General features: G+C 39.8%; 1 protein-coding gene across 6 annotated transcripts in view; it reads left to right on the forward strand.

The window, feature by feature from the left end:
- Positions 1 to 6,834: 6,834 nt before the first annotated feature.
- Positions 6,835 to 20,948, forward strand: part of Rab27a (RAB27A, member RAS oncogene family) — a 78,233-nt gene continuing 64,119 nt past the window's right edge. The window contains exons 1-3 of one of the 6 annotated variants that reach the window (XM_048793727.1): positions 7,351 to 7,498; positions 19,095 to 19,157; positions 19,825 to 19,913. The gene's annotated coding sequence lies outside the window, so the exon portion shown is untranslated. Of the gene's footprint in view, positions 7,499 to 19,094; positions 19,158 to 19,824; positions 19,914 to 20,948 lie in introns of all 6 variants that reach the window. The other 5 variants (XM_048793728.1, XM_048793729.1, XM_048793732.1 and 2 more) reach the window with 5 other exon arrangements.

Consider the following 20,948-nt stretch of genomic DNA (forward strand, 5'->3'; position numbering starts at 1 on the left):
GATCAGTCGCCGGCTGGCAGGCGGTCTCCAGCCACCCAGTAGTGCGGACAGCGGGTGGGCTGTCGCTGGCAGGCGGGTGATCTCTAGCCGCCCAGTTGCGGGGTCAGTTGCCAGCGGGCGGGCGGTTTCCAGCCGCCCAGTCGCGCAGGCAGCGGACTATGTTGTACTGAGATTTGAACCCAATGCCTCATACATGCTAGGTGAGCGCTCTACCGCTGAGCCACAAATAGTCACAAAGTGATTGTGCTCTTTACATTCCTACGGACATTGTATGAGAATTCCAATTTCTTCTTTCTTCTTGCTGACACTTGTTCTTTCCTTCCCCTTTCCCTTCCTTCTTCCCCTTCCTCTCTCCTTCTCTTCTATTCCTTCCCCTCTTTCCTGACTCCCTCCTTCTTTTCTCTTTGCTTCTCTCTTTTTTTTCCCCTGTCTTTTATTATGGTCAGCCTAATGGAAACAAAGAAGTATCTCACTTGGTTTTGATTTGCATTTTCTTAATGGACCATGATATTGAACATCTTACCTTTGAAGAAATGTCTATTCCAGACCTTTGCTCATTTTTTAATTGGCTTGTCTTTTGTTGTTATTAGAGCTCTTTATTATTCTGATGCTATATTCTTTTTTTAATATTTTCTTAGTTGTCGATGGACCTTTATTTTATTTATTTTTATGTGGTGCTGAGAATCGAACCCAGTGCCTCACACATGCTAGGTAAGCGCTCTGCCACTGAGCCCCAGCCCCTGACACTAATTTAACCATGGAAGTACAAAACTTATATACCAAAAACTATAAAATACTGTCAAAATAAATTGAAGACCTAAATAAATCAGATATATGATTTGAAAATATTTTTTCTCATCTTGTGGGTTGATTTCTTTTCTGCTAGTATCCTTTTATGTACAGATTTCTAAAATTTTGATGAAGTCTAATCTACCTTTTTCTTTTGTTGTTGTGCTTTTGGTGTTAAGTCTAAGAAAACGTTGAGAACTCTATGGTCTTGAAGATTTATGCCTATATTTTCTTGTAAGAATTTTAGTTCTTATATATATTTGATTAATTTTGAATTAAGTTTTATATATGGTATGCAATAAAAGTCCAATTTTTCTTTTGCTTGTGGATATCTGCATCTACTACCACCATTTGTTGAATAGGCTGTTCTTTCCCCCTGAATGGTCTTGGTACCCATGTTGAAAATCTACATACTGTAGATGTATGGATTTGTTTTGGGGCTCTGAAGTCTATTTCACTCATCTATATATCTATTCATATGCCAACACTAAATTTTTAAAATTATGGTAGTTTTGTAGTAAGTTTTCATATATCTGATAAGTGAGCTTTCAACTTTGTGGGTCCATTGCAATTTTATGTGAATTTTAGGCTTAACTTTTCCATTTTTACTATTGGAATTTTGACAGGAATTGCAATGAATTTGTAGATCACTTTGGGTAGTATTGCTGTCTTTATAATATTATGTTTTTCAATCCATGAACATGAAATTTTGTTTCATTTATTTAGGTCTTTAATTTATTTTGACAGTGTTTTATAGTTTTTGGTATATAAGTTTTGCACTTCCATGGTTAAATTTATTTCTAAGTGTTTTTTGATGCTAATTTAAGTGGAATTATTTTCTTATTAATTTTCTTTTTGGTTGTTCATTGAAATATGTAGAAATACAACTACTTTTTGTATGTTGATCTTATATCTTGTGTCTTTGCTTATTTCATTTATTGGCTTGAATAGTGTATGATTTCTTTCTTTCTTTCTTTATTTTTTCTTTTTGCGGTGCTGGGGATTGAACCCAGGGATTTGTGCATGCAAAGAAAGCTGTCTACCATCTGAGCTATATCCTCAGCCCATGTATGATTTCTTTCTTTCTTTTTTTTTAAGAGAGAATTTTTAATATTTATTTTTTAGTTTTCAGCAGATACAACATCTTTGTTTGTATGTGGTGCTGAGGATCGAACCCGGGCCGCATGCATGCCAGGTGAGCGTGCTACCGCTTGAGCCACATCCCCAGCCCCATGATTTCTTTATATAAGATCATGTCCTTGGTTCATTTTACTGGAAGGGGCTGTTTAGATATCAAGATCTGTGTGCTAAGTGTGCTCTTAGCTACTGTGATATAATTGCTTCTAGGACTTCTTACCATATATACATATATTTATATCTGTTTCTGTATTTCTATATATTAAAATCCATGAGTATTCACTGATACCTCCAATTTTAATCCTATTAGGAATACTGGAGCTGGAATTCTGCATGTTTCAAATTGTAGTATCAGAAAAGGCCCAGGATGGGAAGCAGGAGTTATACTGTACCCAGTATTGTGACTGACTTAGAAGTGGTTCAGAGATGATTTTGAACTGAAGCACAAGACTGTTCAGTGTTCTTTTTTTTTTTTTTTAATTTTACTCAATCCTTTATTTATTTATTTATTTATATTTTTATTGGTTGTTCAAAACATTACAAAGCTCTTGACATATCATATTTCATACATTAGATTCAAGTTTATGAACTCCCAATTTTACCCCAAATACAGATTGCAGAATCACATCAGTTACACATCCACATTTTTACATAATGCCCTATTAGTAACTGTTGTATTCTGCTACCTTTCCTATCCTCTACTATCCCCCCTGCCCTCCCCTCCCATCTTCTCTCTCTACCCCATCTACTGTAATTCATTTCTCTCCTTGTTTATTTTCCCATTCCCCTCTTATATGTAATTTTGTATAACAATGAGGGTCTCCCTCCATTACCTTGCAATTTCCCTTTTCTCTCCCTTTCCCTCCCACCTCATGTATCTGTTTAATGTTAATCTTTTCTTCCTGCTCTTCCTCCCTGCTCTGTTCTTAGTTGCTCTCATTATATCAAAGAAGACATTTGGTATTAGTTTTTTAGGGATTGGCTAGCTTCACTAAGCATAATCTGCTCTAGTGCCATCCATTTCCCTGCAAATTCCATGATTTTGTCATTTTTTAGTGCTGCGTAATACTCCATGGTGTATAAATGCCACATTTTTTTTATCCATTCATCTATTGAAGGGCATCTGGGTTGGTTCCACAGACTAGCAATTGTGAATTGTGCTGCTATGAACATCGATGTAGCAGTGTCCCTGTAGTATGCTTTTTTAAGGTCTTCAGGGAATAGTCCGAGAAGGGCAATAGCTGGGTCAAATGGTGATTCCATTCCCAGCTTTCCCAGGAATCTCCATACTGCTTTCCAAATTGGCCGCACCAGTTTGCAGTCCCACCAGCAATGTACAAGAGTACCCTTTTCCCCACATCCTCGCCAGCACTTGTTGTTGTTTGACTTCATAATGGCTGCCAATCTTACTGGAGTGAGATAGTATCTTAGGGTGGTTTTGATTTGCATTTCTCTGACTGCAGTGTTCTTATTTTCTGTAATAACACACACCCCAGTTTTCCTCTTACCTCTTTTTTTTTTCTTTAATTAGATTCCTTTTCACACTTCTTCTACTCATACCTTAAATGGGTTATGTAATAAGCCCCTTAATGGCTCACTGATTCTTATATCTTCCAGTACCTTTTGGGTAATAGCTCCAGCACACATCTTCTGTGCTTATTCATTTATACATTAAACAGCTTCAACTGGATGTTCTCTTGGTATTAGCGTGCCAAATTGGAAAAGTCCTAAACCCACTCATTATGGCCTATTTCACCCTCCCTCCCTGCTGCAACTAGGCTTTCTTCCTGCTTCTCAGTGGTTCCTGATTGCCCAAGCCAGAACCTGGCCATCTCTAGAGACTCCTCTTTCTCCCTTACCTTCTTTAACCAAGTCCTTTTGATTGGCTCTCCTAAATATCTCAAATTTACCCATTTGTCTCCATCCTTGTGGCCACTGCTTTACCCATATCAGCATTATCTCTCATTTGGAGTTAAGCATAATAATTGACCTCCCAAATCCATTCTCAGCTTTATAGCATTAAGAACCTGAGTTCTAAGTTCTGGTCCTGGCTATGCCATGCCACTTATTAGCTGTATGACCTTGGTCAGACTGCTCGATCACTTTAAGATTCAGTTGCCTTTTCTGTAACATTGGGAAAAGAATGTTTCCAAGGACAAGAATAGGGCAGTTCTCAGAAGTAAATAGGAGATGTACGCAAAGTTACTAGCATATTAGATGACTAAGTGTTAGCTGTTATCATTACTGTCATTCTAGGATTTTTTTTTTAAATCCAGCCTATGCTTATTTCTTCAGTTTCTTCTTTGATAGCTTTCTTCTACTCTTGAAGCTTTTCTGAACTTCTTACAGTTGCTCCAATATCTAATTCTCTTTTTTGCTTATAGAACTTTTTTTCTGTTCCCTTTTTCTGAAATTCTCTTTCTCTCACCCTCCTATTTTATTCACCCATTTTAACTTATACATTATTTCCTTTTAAATGTCTTGATTTGGTATCAGTTTTCTGTGTTCTAATTCCCCCACACCTGGCCCCCAGCTTTTTATTTTATTTTATTTTTTTAAAGAGAGAGAGAGAGAGAGAGAGAGAGAGAGAGAGAGAGAGAATTTTAATGTTTATTTTTTTTTTTTAGTTTTCGGCGGACACAACATCTTTGTTTGTATGTGGTGCTGAGGATCGAACCCGGGCCGCACGCATGCCAGGCAAGCGCGCTACCGCTTGAGCCACATCCCCAGCACCCCAGCTTTTATTTTGAGACAGAATCTTGCTGTGTTGTCCAGGTTGGTATTGAACTCCTGAGTTCAGGTGATCCTCCTTCCTCACTCATCCTCCTGAGTTGCTGGGATTACAGATATGTCCTACCACACCTGGCTCAGTTACGGAATTATTGTTCACTACCCTACTATGATTTGGGTTTAGTTTGTTCATGTGCTAGAACAAACTAAAGATTTGTGCTAGAAGTTCAGTTCCCAATGTAATGGTATTGAAAGGTGGCTCTTTAAGAGATGGTGCTTAAAGGAAGACATTTGGGTCACAGGGCACTGACCTAGGAAGGGACAAATGTATCCATGGGAGTAGATCAGGTCTTATGGGACTGAGTTAGTTTCCGTAAGGACAGGTTATTTAAAAAACAAAACAAGACTTGCCCATTGGTCTCTTGATTTCTCCATCACACACATATCCCATGTACACAAGGCCTTTTACTTTTTCTGTATCTATCATGTTATGACACAGCCAGGGGAATGGTGGGGGGGTTGCTCACCAGTGCCATGCTGTTTGTTTTTTCCAGCCACAAGATTCATGAGCCAAATAAACATCCTTTTTTCTTTTGTTACTGGGGATTGAACCCAGGGGTGCTTAATCTTTGAGCTACATCTCTAGCTCCACCCATTTAAAAAAAACTTTTAGACAGGATCTTGCTAAGCTGCTATTGCTGCGGCTGGCTTTGAACTTAATGATTCTCTGCCTAAACCTCCAAAGTTGCAGGGATTGCAGGTGAGTACCACCATGCCTGGCTTAACCTCTTTTCCTTAGGAAGTTCCAAGTCTTAGGTATTTTGTTATAGTAACACAAATATGGATTAAGTCTCCCAAATCTTAATTGATTAGTGGCTCTCATCCTCTATACATGAACATGAGGCTACTTTTTCTTTTTTAACCTCACCAACAGTCTGATGGCCCTTCTCACATGGGGAACAGCTCTTGAAATCATTGTACTATGATTAAATCTGTTACCTTTAACCCCAAGTTTATTGTTTATTATGTTTGCCTACAAATATTATTTTGAATGTATGGAATTGCCACATTGGTCCAAATTGATATAAGTAATTTCATGTAGTTCATCCTGTATGTGATTTTGTAAATAGTACATATTTGAGAAAATAACTGAGTAATGCAAACTGAGGTGATGCAGATTGGAAGGATGTTGGGATTGGGCAGGTAGGCCTGGGATAGCTGGAATTTGTGGTGGAGATAGACATATCAGTGAAACTGCCATAGATGGTAAGAGAAGCTAGACTGAGGCTTCTCAGCATTTTGTTTCATTTAGAAGTGGAATTATGGGGCTGGGATTATGGCTCAGCAGTACAGCGCTCACCTAGCACGGGCGGGACCGGGGTTCCATCCTCAGCACCACATAAAAATAAAGGCATTGTGTTGTGTCCATCTACACCTAAAAAATAAATAGTAAAAAAAGAAATTCATTAAAAAAAAGAAGTGGAATTATTAGAGCCCAAGACAGTATGATCAAAGGCTACTGTTTTGAAATCCAGAACATCGTTGGGTGAATTTGGCTGTGTCTAAGCAGGGAACCAGGCAGCCTGAACCACATCTCAGCCCCAGGTTGAGTATCTCTGCAGGTCCTCACAAAACTATGGGTGCTTAGAGGAGGAAGCCACTGGGGGGCAGCAAAACCTCTCAAATTTCTCCTGACCCAGGCTGTTCCTTCAAAGCACTAAGATTTTCTTTTCTTTTTTTCCCCTCTTCTTTTTCTTTCATTCATTTATCATTTCTTCTCCCTTTTCTCTTGGTACTGTGGATTGGACCCAGAGGCCTCTACCACTGGGCTACATTCTCAGCCTTTTTTGTTTTATTTTTATTTATTTATTTTATTTTGACACAGGGTCTTGATAAATTACTGAGGCTGACCTCAAATTTGTGATCCTCCTGTTTCAGCCTCCTGAGTAGCTGGGATTACTGGTGTGGGCAATCTTGTGGGCTTCCTTATTTTCTTCTAACAATTGGTCTCACAGTCTCTTAGAAAATCAATGATTTCATGGACCGAATTAGACCCTGTGAGCAGACTCCGTTTGTCATTTTCTCCCAGAATTGTGTGTGTGTGTGTTTTCTGCATGAATCCTACCTTATTTCTTCCCATCTAATTTCCAGAAATTTCCCTTGTGTTGGGAAGGTTATGGCCAGACGGACCCAAGCAAGGAGAGATGGCAGAAAGGACAGGGGCAGAGTTGGACTCTGGGTGCCAATGGGTCCCTGGACTCATTGTATTCAGTGAAGATGGGGGCGACTTGAGGCCGTTCAGCACCTCAGGCTACTACGGGGGAGACACAGATCTGAAGCCCTGAAAACACCTTTAGCAAGTCATTTTCCACGGAGGAGATTTGTTGAAAGTCACCAAACCATACGTCGCAGCTCGCGATCCTGGGGCAGTTCGTAAATGTCACCCTTGTATCTCGAAATGAAAACAACTCCTATCGTTTCTCTCTTTCTAGAATAGGGCAGCCGAGACTTGGGACAATGAGGAGAGGGTGGCCTTTTTGTGGCTCACAGGAAGACCCGTGGGGCAGGTGCCGCCAACCTGGGAGCGGTGCACGAGGCAGCCCTGTGTGATCACCCGTCCTTCCCCTCCTCGGTCGTGCGGGGGGTGCTCCACTAGGTGACAGGAGGAAGCGGGAGGTGGAGGAAAGAGAGGAGGGCCCGCCCCCACCTCGCTCTCCTTTACGGGAAGTGATGTGGGGCCAGACGGAAAATACCCGCCAAGGACCCAAAAAAGGCCAGCAGCGGTGGACGCCGAGGGCAGGGGCACAACTGCGGTGGGGCCAGGACCTCCAGGCCGAGGCAGGTAAGGGCGGGAGGCAGCTGGAGCAGCGGAGGCGCGCTGGGGTCCCGCGCTGGGGCAGGTCCCAGTCCTTCCCGGAGGACTGAGCAAGGTGGCGGTGAGCGGCGAGTCCGCCCCGGGGCTGGGGTTGGAGACTCCTTCTCTCCCGGCCCCGCTTCGCCTAAGTGTCTTTGCTTCTCCCAGGTCCTCAACACAGACCAGCAATGACGTCCGCTGAGGTCGAGAATTAGACCCCAGATGAGGCTGGGGTCTGAGGTCACCTCATGGGGGCAACCAGGTGCTAGAATCCCTATACGAAGGGGTGGAAACTTCACTGGAGAGAGGGGAAGAAGATCTGGGACCTTGCACGCTGCGCCCCAGTTCTTTCTTCCCTCCTGTTGTTTTCAGTTTAATTATGTGAGGTCTTTACATCCTTGTTGGTAAGAGTCTGGACTGCAAACTAGCGGTGTAGGGTGTGGGAGAGATTCTCCCCTTTCTCCTCGATTAGACAGAAAATCCTACCTGGCAGGCAAGTTCTCTGTCATGACTGGTGTTAGGGCTGATGAATGACAGGCTTAGGTAACTATTGCAAAAGCCTGTCTCTGTCTCAATATGTAACCATTTGCAAAGTCAGGCCTGAAGTGAAGGAAATCTTGTGAGCCCTTTATTTAGTTTTTTTTTTTTTTTTTTCTTTTAGCCTCCTTCTGATCACCTGGGCTCACAGGGCCTCAAAATCTTCTGCCCCAGAGTCCTTTTCTTTACCCCTAAGGACCAACAGCTGTTGGATGAATCCTCCCTGTATGGTTGGCCTATCAGTCATATATTGGGTAGGTAGGGATATGGTTATGCCACATAAGCATTTTGTAATTATGTCTTAAAAACTTGCTTCTGAGGGAAAACACAGCCTGGAAAATAGGGCTTCTTCAGTTTGTTAGAAATGGAGGGAGACTAATATAATGCTGAAAGAACCTGTGTAAGGGTTGTTCTTTTTTATATTTTACCTTGGTTTTAATTCTTCCATTTCTTCTTTCTGGTGGTTTGCCTTGATTTTTAGTTTTGATTAAAATATAATTAATCCATCTTCTTTTGTTGCTTTTTCTTAGTGTCAAATTTAAGAAACCATTGTCAAATCCAAGGTCATGAGGATTTATACTTATGATTTTGTATACCTAAGAGTTTTATTTCTTACATTTCATTCTTTGATCCATTTAAATTTAATTTTTGTATATGATGTGAGTTAGGGGAGTCCAACTTCATTCTTTTTCATGTGATATCCAGTTTTTCCAGCAGCATTTGTTGAAGAGACTGTTTTCCCCCTTTGAATGATCTTGGCACCTCTGTTGAAAATCAATAGACCACATGTGGGGGTTTATTTCTGGCTTCTGAATTCTACTCCATTAATCTGGCATCTATCCTTATGCTGGTATCATACTGTCTTAATTATTGTAAATAGGCAGTAAGTTTTGAAATTTGGATGTGTTCTGAACTTTTTCAAGATTGTTTTGGTTGTTCTGAGTTCCTTGAATTTTCATGTGAAACTTAAGATCAGTTTCCCAAATTCTATTGCCTCGGTTTTAGAATGAATGTAAGAGTTTCCTCTAGGAACCAAACTTTGATTTTCCTTCCCCAAATCTGCTTTTCCCTTGGTCTTCCCCATCTTAGTGAATGGCATCTTCATTCTTCCAGCTGCTCGGATGAAACACACTGCAATCACCCTCCATTCTCTTCTTTCTCCTATACCCATTATCAAATCCCTCAACAATTATCACCAATTCTACTTTGAGAATATATCTAAGATAATAACCATTCTCACTCTTTTACCCAGTTTCTGTCATCTGTTACCCGGATTACTGCCAAAGCCTCCTAAAGAGCTTTCCTGCTGCCGTTCTTGCCCTCTGCAGTCTATCCTCGACATAGTGGCCAGTGTGCTCAAAACTCTCCAATAGTATATTATCTCAGAAGAACAACAGAGTCTTCAGAGTGGCCCATAAGATGTGGTATATGGCTTTATCATCTGTTGCTCTTTCCTTTGCTTCCTCTGCTCCAGCCTTACCTTAAGGACTGCTATGCTTGCTGCTTCCTCTGCCTGGACAATGCTCTTCCCTCATATGTCTTCATGTCTTTCTCACTGACTTCTTTCAGGTCCACAGTTATTTTCATTTTATTTTTAAATTTTTTGTGGTACTGGGGATTGAACCCAGGGGTCACTTAACCACAGAGCCATATCCCTAGCCCTTTTTAATATTTTACTTAGAGACAGGGTCTCACTAAGTTGCTGAAGGCCTTGCTAAGTTGCTGAAGATGGCTTTAAACTTGCAATCCTCCTGCCTCAGTCTCCCCAGCTGCTGGGATCATAGGCATGTGCCACCACATCCCAGCCCTAAAAGATTTTTAATAAACTTGATATCTCCTGAAAAACAAGGCTTGCATGTTATAAGTCTGAGCCCCTGAGAAACAAAATGGTCTTGCCATTGTTAAAATATTTTTATTTGCTCCCGACAAGGGTAATTTTTCCCTTCCATAGCTTTCACTTTGTAGATGCCTTATGCAGATTTGCTTGGGCCATATTTGTTTCTCTGCCTTTTGGCCAGGAAATTGAGTTTATGATCCAGTTTCCCTTAAGCTGATTACCTTGGGAACAGACATGAGCTCTGAATTGGAGGCAGGGATAAAGTTCTTGCAATTAACTTCATATCCATAGCAGGAGGAGATGGGTAGAGTAATGAGCATCCAGCTTGTCTGAACCTCCCTGTCTGGTTGTTTGGTTTACAGAGGGCACACCGCATAATTTGTCTCATATGATTGACAATGTTCAGTAACATTCATATTTTTTTAACTGTCAAGTAAAATTAGATGCCTCAATTACTCAAGAGGAATGGGAAAGTTTTGTTCCTCCTTTACTGTTTTTTGCCTCTGTGCATGGTACTCTTGAGAAGGTCTCCTATTAATGCCTTAGCCATCAATCAGTTCTTAGAACGACCCACATGTATGGAGTCAGGCTTTTGATTCTTTTTTTTTTTTTTTTTTTCCTTGGTGCTGAGGCTTAAACCAGGGCCCTCATGATTACTAAACATGTGTTCTACTACTAAGCTATAACTCCCACTCCTTGACTTTTCATTCTTAAAAGCAAAATTCTACTTTGAGGATGGAGATGGGATACCAGATTTACTAAATAAAAAAAGTTTAATTTGCATTTCAGATAAACAATTTTTTACCATAAGTACATCCCATGCAATATTTAGGGCATACTTTTACTAACAGTTATTTGTTATCCAAAGGCAAATTTAACTGGACATGTATTTTTTCTGGCAGCCCTAGTCAGAAGTCATGTTTAAGCATAGGAAATGCATCCTATTGTGATAATGTCCAAAGAATGACTGACTGATGGCTCATTCTGTGCATATACCCATCTTAATAAAGGAGAGGATTTGTAAACTCAAGTAATATTAGAAGGTTTGAGAGCATTTAGTTTTATTTTAGCTTTTATAATTCAAGAAATTTGTATCTAGAGAGGTTAAGTCACTTTGTCAGTGTCACATAGAGTTAGTGGCAGAGCCAAAACTGGGACTCTAGGACCAGTAGTAGGTTTGTTGCATGATGCCTTACCTTAAGAAGTCACAGGTAAGTTGCTTCTGTTTTAGTGTTGACCCCTAATCACTCTGTTGTCACCCAATCATGATCACCCCCTTGTTATAGTGTTCTTTCAGTCCCCAGATCCATCTGGCAGCCTAGACTATTCTTATGAGACACTCTTGACTCTTCTCTGGGAGCTACATGATTACTGAAAGTTACCATTTGGTTGTATTCACTGTTGTGATACCAGAAAGTCTTTTATTCAATGCGTTTTTATTCCTTTTAAAGACTTATTAATATTTTCTTTCCCCTTTTAAGGTGGAATAACCAAGAGTAATTCCACAACAGCCAGATTGAGTAATTATTGTCTTACTGAATGCCAGCTTACTTTGGGTGGCCTGTCTTACAAAACTCCTCATCCCTTTAAATATAAAAGCTATATGACAAGGGCGAAGCAGGGTAGATAGGTATATGTGACTGATCTGTTAAAGATGTGTCCTATTGATTGATTGATTTTTCAGTTGGTAATCAAACCCAGGGCCTTGGACATGCTAGGCAAGCACTCTTACTAAGCTATATCCTTATAACCCAGATGTGTACTTTTAAAATATTGTTTTACTACTACTGCTACTACTACTACTATTTTAAAATTATTCACACCTATTTAAGAAGACATCATTGAAAATGAAAATGCTTTCTCTAATTGCCAGTAACAAAAAAACTATATTTCAGAGTCACTAATCTTGTTTTTTTTCATAGCTTTATTGGTTAATTCATATAAAGCCTTACCGGCTGCCAGGTCAAAGCATAATAAAATCGGTTGCCAAGAGACTAAAAAATCTGTCTGTTCTTATTTGCTGCAGTCATCCCACCACATGGTGGCTGGTCAAGTCCTAGCTGGGTATGGCTAGATACTAATCTCCTGGGTTTTGTGTCGTTAAAAGCAAAGACAAGGTCTCAATCAGCTAAACAGGATTATAGGGTATTTTTATTCTTGCTATCCTAGATGTAATATGGGATGAGACGTACAGAAGATGGTTGTAATTGAAATATTCATTTGAGATATTTAAGAATTTAAAAATATAACCAATAGTTGTTGGGATTTTATAAGAAAGTGACCCCGAGAAATGAGTGAAGAGATCTAGCAACCCTTGAAAAGATTTGGTATTGTCCTTATAGTCAGATCTCTAGACCAAATGTGGCCAAACAAACTGCTGGTTGTTCCAGGCTGTTTTTCCTCTTAGTAGGTACAAGGCCAGCTCTCTACTCTGCTATTTACCCTAGGCACAAGGGCCATGAAGTGGGTTGTGGTATTTCTTTAGAGACTGACTAACCCAGAGTTCCAGAGTTCTTGCTTAAATGTGAAAGAACCAACACAGCCAGAAATCAGTAGGCTAGTTTTTAGTTTCCATATTGCCCGTCATTAACTGTGTGAAATCACACCAGTGGCTCTCAGCTGGGTGTGAGTTTGTTCTATTCCACTATAGGATATTTTTGATAGTCATAACTGGGGAGTTACTACTTGCATTTAGTTGGTAGAGGCCAGAAATGCTGCTAAACATTCTACAATGCACAGGGTCACAAAGCATTATCCTGCCTGACCTGTCAATAGTACTGAGGCTGAGAAATCCTGCATTAAAATCACTGAAACTCTTTGGCTTGCATTTTCCCAAGTTACACATTCTCTCTGTCATAGTTAACTAAACCTAGCTCTACCATTGTGGTCTTTCTAACCTGTCCCTCACCCCAATCGGGCTCAGGTATCTTGTATATTTTTAAAAAATCTCTGCAGGGGATGATGATGAGCAGTGGAGTTTGAGAACCACTTTCCTCAGGGATCATGTGAAATGAGGTACTTGGTGGTGCCAGATTTGCCACAGAAGAGTGGACCTGGTGGAGAAGCCTAGCACTAGGAAGTGAGAGGCTGGCCTGCAATGCCTGTCTTTGTGTGATTCCACAAGTGCAGAAGCCTGCCAGAGAGACCACAGTGGGCACCTGAAGGATTACACAGGGGTGCTCTGGGCTGACTAGGGACTGAATTCCCAGCTGACCCCCATACCCTATGCCAGAGGTGTCATGAAAATAAAAGTTAAGATTGGACAGGGCTGGGGATTTGGCTCAGTGGTAGAGTACTCGTCTAGCATGTGCCAGGCCCTGGATTCAGTCCCCAGCACTGAAAACAACAAAACTGGAAAATTTCTTTATGAACACCCCATTTCCTGCTTACTTAGAGCTTCTCTCAGAGTTTGAAAGTCAGAAACAAAAAAACTCCGTGTGACTCATCATCCTATTTTGCCACCCAGATAAGGAAACCTCATTTCTTACACTTGCTGGATTGAAGAGCTGGTAAGGGGCCTTTGAAACCCTATGGCCCAGGTCCTCCTCTATCTCCCAAGTTCAGAACTAGCCATGGAGCCCAGGCCACATGGCTGACTGATGGCAGGGAAGGTTCCTGGAGGCCATTCTGCTGGTTTCCTGCTGCATTCTTTTTATGCCCCTATGCTAATATTTCTTGATGATAATCAATTTAAGGTGGGTAATCCAAAACTGTGTTGTTTTATTGCTTAAAGGAAGTGGCTTTTAGATGGAACTTTACTAGTGATCAATGGGTCTTTGTCATGAGGGTATTGTCATTAACATTGACCCAACACATTGTATTCCACAATGAATAAAAATAAATTCACCAGTTATACACTTTCATCAGTGGCAGTTCACTGAGTCCTTGTGTGTCACTTGGTAGTCATATGCTGGGCAATCACAAGTTCATTTCCAATCTTTTTTTTTTTTAATATTTATTTTTTAGTTTTAGGTGGACACAATATCTTTATTTTTTATTTTTTTTATTTTTATGTGGTGCTGAGAATCGAGCCCAGTGCCTCACGCATGCTAGGCGAGTGCGCTACCACTTGAGTCACATCCCCAGCCCCTCATTTCCAGTCTTAATGTCTCATATCTATAACACTCAAATCACACATACTTCACACAATGGTATATAAACAGGTCACAGAAAAACTAAGAAAGGATTAAGGCCACCAGCCACAGGGTTACAGGATGCTGTGCCAAGAGCACAGGCAGAGAGAGAGAGAGAGAGAGAGAGAGAGAGAGAGAGAGATAAATGCTGAGTCAAAGAGTCACTGTAGGTAGTCAGATAAGGATTTTAACAAACCAGTTCCACAGAATTGTCAAGGCACAGGTTCCATACAGACAGCAGTTTCAGTTTCAGAGTATCAACTTGGAGTGGGCCATGTGTGGTCATCACAGGTAGGAGAAACCACACTTTGTCCCGATGGGAACAGGAAATTAGAGTTGTTGCTGTGGCAATTTTTAGGGGCAAGGCCTATGATAAGTGACCAGGTGATGGGGTCAGGGTGCCACTGTGTTCAATCTCAGGAGGCTCTTTCTATGGGTCTTGAGTGAGGGGCTCTCATCTGGTAAGGTTGATAAGCTCCTGTGTCTGGTGTTCCTGATATGATCTGGGATGCCCATGTGTCCAGGTACTCCTTTATTTGGTTTGATAAATTGGCATGTATAAGTTATTTATCAATTTGTGCCTTATGGTGGTGTTGGGCAGATGGTGATTGTTGGAGTCATTCTGCCCTGGCACATGTACTCAAAATGGCAAACTACTGCTTTATAAAGTGGAGTAACTCAGGTTTAGGCACAGCTTTAAAATTTCAGTTTTATACATCTGAGAGTAATTTAGAGCAATGCACAATCTGTTCTCCACAGTCTTCCTTGGACCCTTCTGAAATATCACAGAAATGAATGACTATATTGTGATTTTTTACCTTTGTTAAAGCAAGGAGTCCAGAAATATCTAAGTGCCTGCCACGATGGTTCCTTGGTAACATTCAGATTTAATTTCACGTCACACCACAAAGATGTCTTCCTGATCACTCTATTGAAAGTACTTTCCAGTCACTCTCTGTCCTATCATTGTGTGGTGTTATCATAGCACTTATTACTATTTAAATTATTTTATATTTATGTTCACCAGCTTATTGTCTGTCTCTTCCTAATATAGTCTCTATATGAGGATGGAGGCTTTGCTTTGTAAACTACCATTTTCTGAGTACCTAGAATAACATCTGGAACATGGCTAAGTTAATAATGAATGAATGAATGAATGAATAAGAAAACAGTTGTTTAGAGAAGGCCATTTTACAGATTCAGTCATATATAAGACATATTTTCTCCTACACATTGATTTTTTAAAAAATATATATTTTTTTAGTTGTAGTTGGACATAATACCTTTATTCCATCCATTTATGTTTATGTGGTGCTGAGGATCGAACCCAGGGCCCCGAGAGTGCTAGGCGAGCTGCTGAGCCACAATCCCAGCCCCTCCTACATATTGAATTTTGATTTATTTTTAAAAACTAAACCAAGAATATTAATTTGTTGATACGTGAGAAATGAAACTGTGTAAGCAGACTAGAATCTTTTGTCTGAGGACTAGGATACTTGTTTCATGTTAAAAAAACTTCATGTGACGCAAATGTAAAGGAGGAAGGCCACTTATAGGTGCCAGCTCAGGGCACCGGGAACTTAAAAATCAAAACTGCCCAAGGCTTTCATGCTGAAAGAAGCCTGAAAGATCACCATGTTACGTCCCATAGGGAGTTTTTATTTAAAACATATCTCCAAAAAACACATATTTTCAGTTTCTCCTTTGGAAATTCTAATGTGTTAGGTGTGGGGTTTATGGCTTAGAATCCAGGTTTTATTTAAAATGCTACTCTAGTGATTGTGGGTACACATCCAGATATGGGGGCCAGTAACTGAGCCACCTCTACTTTTAGGTGAATAAACCGAGGCTCAAAGAGATTATGCTTTGCACTCAGGGTCTCGTAGCAAGTGAGAAGAAGGATAGAACTCAGATGTACCCATCCATTCTCTGTGTCTTTCAAAAAATATAGTAAGAAAGATTCTTTGGGGTAGAGGCAGCACAGCCTTGGTTTTAGAAATTGTTGGTTTATTACTTTTCTGTGTATTTACATGTAACTAACTAGTCTTGTGTCAAATAGGAAATACACACAGCATAGCTTTTTTTTTTTTGGAACTGGGGATTTAACTCAGGGGCACTCTACCACAAAGCCACATCCCCAGCACTATTTTGTATTTCACTTAGAGACAGAGTCTCACTGAACTGCTTAGCGCCTTGCTGTTGCTGAGACTGGCTTTGAACTGGCAATTCTCCTGTCTTAGCCTCCCCTGGGATTACAGGCCTGCACCACCTGGTCCCTGGCCATAGTTTTCTTTTTTGTTACAAAGTGTCAGATCAATTAGACACTGGATATTCAGGCTATAGAGTAAACCCCTCTACAAAGTGTGTGGGCCCAGCAACATCACACCACCTGGGAACTTGTTAGACATGCAGATTCTCAGCCCCACCCCAGACCTACTGTATTTGAAACTGGGGACCCAGAGTGTTTTAAAACCACCCAAGTGATTCTAATGCATGCGGAAACTTGAGATCCACCATCCACTGGTACCCAGTCATTGGTTCAACCTGCTGACCTTGGCCTTTGCAGTTGACAACTCATTAACACCAAGGCCTTAAGCTAGCCATCTGCTTTTCTTGGTAACATTTATTCAAAACATGAACAGTTTTTAAAGTCTTCATTAGAATGTGTGTAGGAGATGGGGAAGGGACTAATTACTATTGAGTCTCTGTCATATGTGAGGCTTTGTGCTTGAAGCTGTTACTTGTTATACCATTTATTTTTCACACCCATCCTGCTAGGTAGGTATTATCCCTATTTTACAGATTAGGAGCCTGAGGTTGGTAGAAGTTAAAAATGGGCTTCACCTAGGGATTATTTGCCTAGCTATAATTGTGCACTTGGCTGTTTGTTGTCTCCCTAGAATAGTGGCTCTCAAACCTTATGCATAACCTGGTGGCCCCTGGGAAATTTGTCATAAATTCAAATTCCCTAGGTCTTCTTTGCAGAGATCCTTATTCAGAAGCCTGGGTGGGACCCAGGACTTTGGATTTTCATTAATACCCCAGGTGGGCATCAGGTCATACTTGGATCCATTTACACCTGTCCTAATTGGTTGACCAGATGACCCTCAAGCCTTCTCTGACGTTTTATGGGTCTCCTGGGGCTGGGGAGAAGACATATTGAGTGTGAGAGGAGGGAGCTTGGGGGCCTTTATAATGAAGTGAAGTCTTTCTATGCTTTGCTGTTTCTGCTGCCTTTTACAGGGGTCCCAGGCCATTTGGCTTTGGGTAACTGGTGGTCATTTCTATTATCTACCCCAAATTTTGTAACTATTCTCATAGCAATTTTGCCCTTGTGTTAGTGGTGTGCACAAATGTGAGTGACTTCTTCCAGGCTGTAATTAACATCTATGGACTGGGGGTGTGGCTCAAGCGGTGGATAGCATGCTTGCCTGGCATGTGTGGGGCGCTGGGTTCGATCCTCAGCACCACATAAAAGTAAAATAAAGATGTTGTGTCCACCAAAAACTAAAAAATAAAATATTAAAAAATTCTCTCTCTCTCTCTCTCTAAAAAAAAATCTATGGAGTACTGAATGCTTCAGCTTTTGAGGTCAGAAATGGTGTTTTGTCTGTATGGTGATGAGGGTGCTTATTTTTCAGGGATAGGATTAACATTTAATGAATTATTTGGTGATCCATTAGAAGACTGAAGGATTTGGTGCCATTATGAGGGGGAGAAATTGAGGTACAAATTGTAAATAAATTTCAGATATGATGTTTGATATTTGATGTCCTTTGTGAGGTGGCATGCTAATTTCTGATCACAAGTTTAGAAGTAGCTACTGCAGTGAATACCCAAGGGCTTTCACAATGTAAAAAAGACATATATGCAAAGACAGAAACTTGCTAGGCCTTTGCCTAGTAGAGAAGTCAAACAATATTCAACTGTCAATTTTCTTTAATATGTCTTAGTCCCTGAAATAAATTGTGTGGGAAAATGATGGGAAAGAAATTCACAAAGGCAAATATTTTAGCCTTCTGGGACCCATCAAATATAAAGCAAGTTACAGGTTATCTTACTAAGAATGATTTCTTTAACCACATAATATCAGAATTGATAATGGCAATTGGGTATAGCAGCTACAGGTACCAGTGTCAGGAATTATATAAACATTCTCTCTGAAGAGCTTTTCATAATAGATATTATCCTCCATTTTATGGTTGGTTCAACAAAGATCAGAAGGATTGAGTAATTTGCCTAGTCCTGGGTTGAGTTTCCAGATGCAGAGCGTTCAGTGCTACAACTCTGATGATCTCTGGTGTACTGGAATGGTTATCACCCTGAATGTCACCCAGCCTACTGATCCATGGTTGACATTAAGGAAGTAATCCCAATGGGTTCTGAGCAGACAGATGGATAATAACTTGCCATCCTGCTTCACAGAGAGAGATCCTCAGAACATTCTTTGTGCCCATTTCCCCCCATTTCACACACTGTTCTCATAAGCTCGGTGATTTGGTTTCCAGGTAGCTTGTTAATGAGAAATAGCACACCAGAGAGGGCAGGACTTGTTCTGGAAAGGCACATTGATTTCTGTGGTGAGAGGGATTGCTGGTTGATAGCACAGGTGAGACAGGGAGAATGAAATGTAAATTCATCAAAAACATGAAATCAATATATTAGGAGCCACATATTACACAGGCAAATGTACCTTGAAAATAGCTATTATTGATCCATCTACTTATGTGCCAAACATAGTTTTAGGCACTTATAGGCATTATTACATAGTTCAGTCTTTACAAAACAATCCTATTACTATTCCACAGATGAGCTAACTGAGGCACAGAGGTTAAGTAATTTGCTCACAGTCACGTAGCCAGAGTGGTAAAACTGAGATTTAAAGGCAGTCTGTTTTGGCTCCACCCCCCCATGCTTTCTTGTAGGAATTTTACAGTTTTTTTTTTTTTTGTGTGTGTGTGTGTGTGTGTATGGGTGTGTGGTACTGGGGATTGAACTTAGGGGTGCTCTTTTTTATTTGAGATGGTCTCACTAAGTTGCTGAGGCTGACCTGGAACTTGCGATCTTTCTTCCTCAGCCATCCAAATTGCTGGGATTCCTGGTGTCTGCCACTAGCCCCATCCAGTTTCAGATTTTATGTGTAAGTTGATTTTTGTGTGTGTTGTGTAAGATAAAGGTCTAATTTAATTCTCTGCATTCTCAAGTTTCCCCAACACCATCAACTGAAGAGTCCATCTTTTCCCCATTATATGTTCTTGGTCCTCATATTGAAAATTATTTGACCATATAGGTGTGTTTATTTCTGGGCTTTTTGTTCTGTTCCATTAGTCTGTGTATTTTTTTTCCTGGCATCATGCTGTTTTGATTACTATAGCTTTGTAATATAATTTGAAATCAAGAAGTGTGATGCCTCCTGCTTTGGTTTTTTTTTGCTCAAAATTGCTTTGGCTATTTGGGGTCTTTTGTGGTTCCATATGAATTTTAGGATTTTTAAAATTTCTGTGAAAAATTCCATTGGAATTTTGATAAACTGCATTGAATCTATAGATCACTTTGGGTAGTATGGCTATTTAAACATTATTTCTCCAATCCATGGACATGGGATATCTTTCCATTTGTTAAGTCTACTTTAATTTCTTTCATCAGTTTTAGTTTTCTATATGTAGATCTTTCACTTTTGTGGTTAAATTTATACCTAAGTATTTTGTTTTATTTTATTTTATTGGTACTTGGGATTGAACCCAGGGGCACTTTACCACTGAGCTATATACCCAACCCTTTTTATTTTATCTTTTATTTTGAGACAGGTTCTTGCTTGGGACCTCATTAATTTAAAGAAACTGACCTTGAACTTGTGATCCTCTTGCCTCAGCCTCCCAAGTTGCTGGGATTATAGGCATGTACCACTGCACCCGGCTAAGTATTTTATTTTTTGATGTTATTGTAAATGAAATTGCTTTCTTAATTTCCTTTTCAGATAGTTCATTGTTAGTTAAAAATACTAATGACTTTTGTATTATTACTTTGTATCCTTCAACTTTACTAAATTCATTTATTAGTTCTGATAGGTTTTTTTGGTAAAATCTTTAGCGCTTTCTATAAATAATGTCATGTCACCAACAAATAGAGATATTTTAATATTTTTCTTTTTTTGTTAGGATGCCTTTTATTTTAGTCTCTTGCTTAATTGCTCTGACTAGGACTTTCAGGACTATAGTGAAAGGAAGTGGCAAGAGTGGACTTTCTTGCCTTGTCTCAGATCTTAGAGGAAAAGCTTACAAGTTTGCACCACAGAGTGTGATATTAGCAATGGGTTTGTCAGATATGGCTTTTACTTGAGTGTCGAGGTATATTCCCTTTATCCCTAATCTGTTAAAGAGTGTTTATCATGAAGGAGTGTTGCATTTCTTAAAAAAATGCTATTTCTTTCTGTATTAAGATGATTGTATGGTTTTATTCTTCATTTTGTCAATGTAGTATATCATATTTATTGTTAGTTATATATCTAACCATCATTGTGTCCCAGGGATAAATTCTACATCATGATGAATAATTTTTTTAAAAATGTATTGTTGAATTTTGTTTGTTATTTTGTGGGGGATTTTTGCATCTATGCTTATTAAGGATATTGACCTGTAATGTTCTTTTTCTGGTAGTGTCCTTGTGTGACTTTGGCATTACTATAATGCTGACCTCATAATGATTTGAAAGCATTCCCTCCTCTTCAATTTTCTGGAAGAGTTTGAGAAAGATTGCAATTAATGCTTCTTTAATATTTGATAGAACTTACCAGTGAAGTCATTTAGTCTTGGGTTCTTATTTTTTGAGTTTTTGTTGTCTTCTTTTTTTTTTTTTTGATTACTAATTTAGTCTCCTTACTCCTTATTAGTTTGTTCAAATTTTCTATTTTTTGATAGATTTGATGCATCAT

The sequence above is a fragment of the Marmota marmota genome, unplaced genomic scaffold (assembly GCF_001458135.2).
Source record: "Marmota marmota marmota unplaced genomic scaffold, marMar, whole genome shotgun sequence".
NCBI lineage: Eukaryota > Metazoa > Chordata > Mammalia > Rodentia > Sciuridae > Marmota > Marmota marmota.